At 43.5% G+C, this 6644-nt stretch overlaps 2 long non-coding RNA genes across 4 annotated transcripts; both read right to left on the reverse strand.

The window, feature by feature from the left end:
* Positions 1 to 694: 694 nt before the first annotated feature.
* On the reverse strand, positions 695 to 1637 carry LOC109777607 (uncharacterized). The gene is made up of 3 exons (XR_012183667.1): positions 1244 to 1637; positions 979 to 1124; positions 695 to 844 (listed from the first exon to the last, which is right to left on the reverse strand). It is a non-coding gene; the product is annotated as an uncharacterized lncRNA (long non-coding RNA).
* Positions 1638 to 1838: 201 nt separating this feature from the next.
* LOC141022379 (uncharacterized) lies at positions 1839 to 5663 on the reverse strand. 3 transcript variants are annotated; one of them, XR_012183670.1, is made up of 3 exons: positions 5202 to 5663; positions 3259 to 4730; positions 1839 to 2352 (listed from the first exon to the last, which is right to left on the reverse strand). It is a non-coding gene; the product is annotated as an uncharacterized lncRNA (long non-coding RNA). The 3 variants fall into 3 exon arrangements; XR_012183669.1 differs by having other exon boundaries at positions 1844 to 2352; positions 3259 to 4406; positions 4512 to 5663; XR_012183668.1 differs by having other exon boundaries at positions 1844 to 2352; positions 3259 to 4410; positions 4512 to 5663.
* Between the last annotated feature and the right edge of the window lie 981 nt (positions 5664 to 6644).

Genomic DNA, 6644 nt, shown 5'->3' on the forward strand with positions numbered 1-6644 from the left:
GTTCACATTGGAGTCTCTAGGAAGACTTATATTTAGGAACGGAGGGAGTACAAATAATAATTTCAGTTGAGTTGAAAGACTTAAATTAAAAACCAACAAATATATGCAGGGTTATTTCATACTGTTATTTTAATGGGCACCAATAACGTCCTTTTCAACATCATAATATATAATCCAAAATCATATTAACAATTTTGGGGTAACTTTATACTACTTATGAGTATAAATAATATGATTAATTAACAAATCTTGGATTGTAATAGATCTGAAAAAACATTTACATGTTTCAAAGAGTCAGATGGTGTGAGTATCGTCTGAAAGCTTTCTGGATAAATAAGGATATATGGAGTTGTTAAGTTCAAGAAAACATAATGGCTCTCCTTACACAAAGTCTAAGTTCACCACCGTTAGATTTATAAATGGGGAAAAGATGCTATGAATAAGAGAAACAAAAAATAAAGATAGAAAGGTGTTAAGTTCACCACACTCTTTATTTGCTTACTGGGTTGAGTAGGTAACAATATGTTTTAGAAGATGATGACTTCCTAATACTTTAGCACATAACTGTACTCTACTGAACCGTGGGGTACGAATCGGAGGTACAGTAGAAGAATGAACAAATAGATTTTATTTATATTATCCACACCCTACATGTACAACACTGAGAAGCTCCTCGTGAAACAAGCTTACAAGAGTGAGCATTGAACAATCATACTCTCTTCTTGCTAGCCGGTGCTGAGAACACTTGTGCAGCAATTAGTATATCAATGTCCTCGTAGATAGGTTGATGAAGATTGCCAGCAATGAAAATATCATCCAGTTCATAGGCCTGAAAATTTCACCACTGGCACTCATGGGAATTAGTTAGTACTAAAAAGAATGGTATAGCTCTCGCAAGAAATTACATACAACTCCATTGCTGGTTCTTCAATGTCAAAATTTCTGCATATATGTGAACATTAAAAAGACTTCACATACCTAAATAAATTATGAAAAACACTCATGCTGCAGTGCGGCTCCCGTGTCCTCGTCAGTTTTGACGCCCTACCACGTACTTGCAGCTTGGGGCGCGACCCCTACATCCTTGGTGGCGGCCACAGCGCCCACATCCACCTACATCCACGCTTTGGCAGGAACCATATAACAAAAAAAATATTGTGGACCAAATGTTCATGGAATTTTGCAGTATGATATAGACTACAAATGGGTATGATAGGCAAGAATCCTCAAATTTCCATTATACCATAATGTCTAGCTTAGGGATTTTGTTCCGTATCTTCTTATTTGGCACTACACCAACATTTAGCATGACGTCAACGACCACATAACGCCTTCATCACTGGTTAGCGATCTGATCATGTCTCTTACTACTTGAAAGCACAAATATTAAATTCTATTGTTAAAGATATATTCTTAACATGTCAATAAGAGGGAAAAGCAATATGGCAATTCAATGTCTCATCGACCCTGCAGTTGGCAACATCCCAAGTGATGATCAATTTTAAACATAATATTTAACTACAAGAATGACTACAATACAATTCATCATTTCTTTGTTCTGGGCATTTTTGCCCCTGAATACATGATAATACAAGGACAAACTTAAAGTATGCTGATACGATGTAGTGCCATCAAGCATGGATAATTATGCAAGGACAAACTCATGTTCTAGGAATTTTTTACCCTAAACGATGCATGAAACGACCAATAATAAACAGATTAGAAAAAGTGTGCATCTCTCTTTGTCCATAATAAGTTCTGTTGCTTCTTCCAGGTCAGTTTATTATTTAACCATATCATTCGGCCACCACTCTGTCCATGTAGGGCGAGCGCTAGCATTAGTAGCATTTATCTAAACTCTGATTACCAGCACGTACAATGATTAACACGAATGTTGGTGCAAATAGAACTCACTTGTGGTGAGAAACTGAATAAGTGTTGTCGAAGGGTTGAGGGAGCTCGAAGGGGTTGGTATCACTGAACAAGTTGTTCGTTAGTACAGCCCCAAGAAAACTTTAGAAAGGATGTTTCTGTCCACCCACATAAATAAAGAGATAAATCTGTGATCGTGCAGCAAGCCTGATAAGCCACATAAATAAAGAGATAAATCTGTGATCGTGCATAAAGTAATTAACAAACCCGGTGTTGTTCTCTTCTGTCCACAGTCCGCCCGCTCCCCACCCCCATTCTACCTCACGCCCCGTCCATCCGCTCCCAGCTTACTCCCTAGCTCCATGTTGCTCATGCTCGCCCATGTGTGCGCTGTCAGCCAGCTGGTGGCCCCAACTCGTACGGCTCCGTCCGCATGGTGCCAGATGATTAGCACATGGATGCATCCGCCGGCCGTACCACCTGCACATCAATGAACAGTGGATTACTACGTCGACAGGGATAGAAAAATATAAAACTCACACAAACGGAATTTACAGATATCAGCAAACACTAATCTGAATACCTTCTAAATCTCACGTAGTGCAGGGGGTGCTCTGAAAGTCTAAATATCATTGTGTTACAGAAAAATGTTCCTTTCTCAGTCTACTGGGTGCCCTTAGATAGGGCCACCTCATTGTCAACCACTCCCGCATCCCTCACCCTGTCAAACCGGGTCACGGCTTACTCGGAATTCACGAATGCCCGTGTGGCGTCATCGAAAGAGCTAAGCAAATTCTCGCCAACCGCATCGCCTTCCAGCAGATGGTCATTACGAAGGATCGATGACGCTGCCCCTATTCCACTTTTAATATGATGCATCCAGATTCTTTTTATAATAATTTCTCACATGTTTCAATTGAATAATTTGATTATCCGAACCAATTAATGAACCAGAGATGGTTTTTTATTGCTACCTTTAAGTCATACTGTATGTTTCAGTGGTGCTGTTTTTTCTTTAGGCAGCTTGCAGAATGAATGATGAAGTTTTTTGGGCCTGCATCGCAAATGGGTTTGGCCAGATGCTCGACTGGTTTTACAACCAACTATAGAAGTGTATTCATCATTTCCATTGGCATGACCGTAATTTGTGAATCAGAAAAGATAGAAAAGCAAACTTTAATGTTAAATATAAAATGAAAGAAAAAAAAGAATCCAAGTAATTAGATTTGTAAAAAGAAATACATTCGAGATGTTTCATCGATACAATAAGCACATCAGTAGGACATTATAATCATGGTATAAATTTCCTTCCTTTTTTATGATATAGATACACGCATACTGGAAAATTTGCAACAACAATAGATAACAAGATTATTTTTAGCTCACCTTCTGATTCCATTGTCGCTTTATCATCAGTTCATCAAAAGTGAAATTAGCCTACGAAGATAACCATGTATACTGAACACACGAGAAAAACACAAGTTTAATCCATCGGCTTTAGAGATCCTTGACAGATGCCATCAGGTTGAGAAATTTGATGTTATGAATAAGGCATGAAGAGAATTGTCTGTTGGTCAACATTTGCAGAAGTAAGCTGGATCAAGGATGAGTTTTCGCCATCGGTAAACAGGGACCTGTTCAAGTACAAGCTGTAGGAATAAACTTTAGCATTAATTACTGAATAGCATACAAAATTGTCTAATGTACTGCAAACTATAGAGCAAAATCACATCCCTGGTGTTGAAACACCAGTGGCACAAGGCACTTTGTCCAATTTGTGCTTCCAAGGGTAGTCTCCGAACTCTGACACGGTGGCACCATCACCAACTTACACTTGCTTGTCAGCGCAGCTGTGATGGCCCTTGCTGGGGCTCATACCTCCGAGTCGTGCTCCTCTTCCCAAAATTTGTCCAAGGTGCCTGAAAAAAAATACTTAATTAACCTCCAATGAAAATAATAATACAGCATGTCAGCATGGATAGCTATATGACTGTATTAAAAATTACTCTAATGTGAGACAATGGTTTGAGTTGCTAGATATTGTGGGTCATCTAGTTAAATTCAGGTCTTACTTCCTGCTTGCTGCACGAACTTCCTCGGTGGTAAGCATCCGCAGTCGTCAACATACAGGTTCACCACCTGAACTTACGCGCACAAGACATGACCTGATGCCCGATGTAGCCACATGCATAGCAGAACCACGGCAAGCACCCGTACTGAAGTTTAAGCCCCACCCTTGTTCTCTTTTCCTTGATCCTTGCTATCATCGCAACTGAAATTTCCAGCGCCCGCTATATACAGGAAAAGCAACCCGTACACGAACAAAGTTTCCTACCTACTCTCCCATCACGTAGTTCAATTTGGAGGATTGTTCTCATGTCCTTGCATAGAGCACGTACCATTACATCTGTTCTCCAATTCATCGAGACATCAAGAATGTGTACCCATATTCACAGCCAAAGTGCACAAAGTACTTATTGCCTCCCAAAAACGTGAACGTCAGATCCTCTTTGTCCTTAGCCTCCAAGCATCTTCTAGCTCATCAAACAGAAAACATATTTGCAGCGAAAAGTGATTCAATATATGATCAATTAGGACAAGATTAGTGCTTTGGGAATTGAGAGAGTTGTCCTCCGTACTCATCCTTATGATAACATGCTTTGGGAATTAGGCAAGCTCGTGATTCTGTGGAGATGTTCGATAACATGCTTCTAGAAAGCGTCATGTTACACCACGCCCATCCTAGACACCACAGTATGATGTGAGGTTGACTCGTGCACCACATTTGCCACCTGGTCTGGCCGCCCTGCCAACCCAAGATCGTTCCAAGCCAATATTTCGCTCGGTGTTCTGAAGATCTGCAGAAGAGGTTGTAAAAATCATCAGGTGTGTAACCTGCATACAGAAGAAAGATTGATACGTGCATGTAAAACTGAGAACCAGCAAATCTGATTCAAACACAAAAGAAAAAGGGCAAGCTTAATTATGCTATCCTGCTGAGCCACGGCCGGCACTACCCCTCGTCGTTTCAGGAGGAACAGGAGAGCACGAGCAGAGGATACGGATTCAGGGGATGAGAGGGGTGGGGTGGGGATCACGAGAGCTTATCCATGTCTTGGGGCGGCCATCCATGCCGAGCGGCAGCAGCGAGGTGCCATCGTGGTGGTGACGGGCGATGCATCCAAGGCGCCGGTGGCGCCGGCATTCTCGTGATCCATGATGGCCGCGTCTGCCCGGATGGTCGTGTCCGTCGAGGTCGGATGGACAGGGCCGCACGGGCCTTTGTAGAGGGGGAGGGTAGAGGGTTGGCGGATGGGGAAGGGAAGTACCAGGGATGTGGTGCCGACTCGTTGGTCTCAGATCACCGCCGGTCGCCTGTATCCAAGTCGCCGCGACATATCCGAGGCGCGGCGGTGAATCAGTTGTCAGATCGGAGCACGAGGAGCGGGAGGCAGCGGATCACCATTGAAGGCCGAGGAGTGGGACGAGTAGAGATGAAGGCCGGAGGGAGGGAAGAAAAATGGGTGGGGGTGCGGCCGTGCGTGGAGGAAGATGTGTGGCAGCCATGGGTCATGGAGTTCGGTGGCGGCGGCGTCTTCCGGAGTTCGGCGGCAGGGACTGAAACCGCCCTGCCCTGGAGAGGCGGCGACGACATCTCCCGGAGTTCAGCGGCTGCGGGATTCAAACCGCCCTGCCTTGCAGAGGCGGCGGCGGCAACGATAGATGGGATCGAGGGGACGGCGGCGGCGACGGAAGGGGATCGAGAGGAACGGCGTTCCTCATGCGGGGTGGTTTTCTTGGGTGCGTGCGTGGGGTGGGGTGAGGTGGGGTGGGGAGGTGACGAAAAAACCAGCGAAAAAAACCAGTCGAAAAAAAACCGGACGAAAGTGGGGGGGACTATTCAACCAACTCGTCCATTAGGAGTGGTGAAGACAATGCAAAGTTGAAGAAAATGAACAACTGAGGAATTTCAAAAACTGAGGAAAAACTCAAATTGAAGATTTTCAACTTTGGTGGTGGTGTGACCCACCGTATAAGAATGATGATTTCAGCCACCGCGTACAATTGTCGTAGGGTTCTGAGAATCAAATTATTCATTAATTTCTTCACACTTAGAGTGTTATTCTTCATTGATTGAAGAAAAATGTTTCTTCATGTGTTGCACATCTAAGTCATCAAGTTTGCATAAGTGTTAGGATGAGTGTCCTTTTCAAAGAACATTCGAAGATTCTAAGATATTTAGCTCACACCGCAACTTGCTAAATCTCTTCTCATCCAAGGACTTTGTGAAGATATCGGCTAGTTGTTCTTCAGTCTTCACATGCTCAATAGAAATGTCGCCCTTCAACACATGATCACGAAGAAAATGATGACGAATCTGAATGTGCTTTGTCTGCGAGTGCTGAACTGGGTTGTGAGCAATCTTGATGGCACTCTCATTGTCACAGTAGAGAGGCACATTCTTCATGTTGACGCCGTAGTCCTTGAGAGTTTGCTTCATCCACAGCAATTGAGCACAGCAAGAACCAGCAAGGTACTCAGCTTCAGCAGTAGACAGTGATACGCAGTTCTGTTTCTTCAAGGACCAACAGACCAAAGATCGTCCGAGGAAATGACATGTACCAAATGTTGACTTGCGGTCCACACGATCACCAGCATAGTCAGAGTCAGAATATCCAATGAGATCAAAAGCCGAGCCCTTGGGGTACCATAATCCAAGTGTTGGTGTGTGAGCTAGATATCGAAGAATATGCTTCACAGCCTTATGGTGT

Source organism: Aegilops tauschii, chromosome 5 (genome assembly GCF_002575655.3).
Source record: "Aegilops tauschii subsp. strangulata cultivar AL8/78 chromosome 5, Aet v6.0, whole genome shotgun sequence".
In the NCBI taxonomy this organism is placed as follows: domain Eukaryota; kingdom Viridiplantae; phylum Streptophyta; class Magnoliopsida; order Poales; family Poaceae; genus Aegilops; species Aegilops tauschii.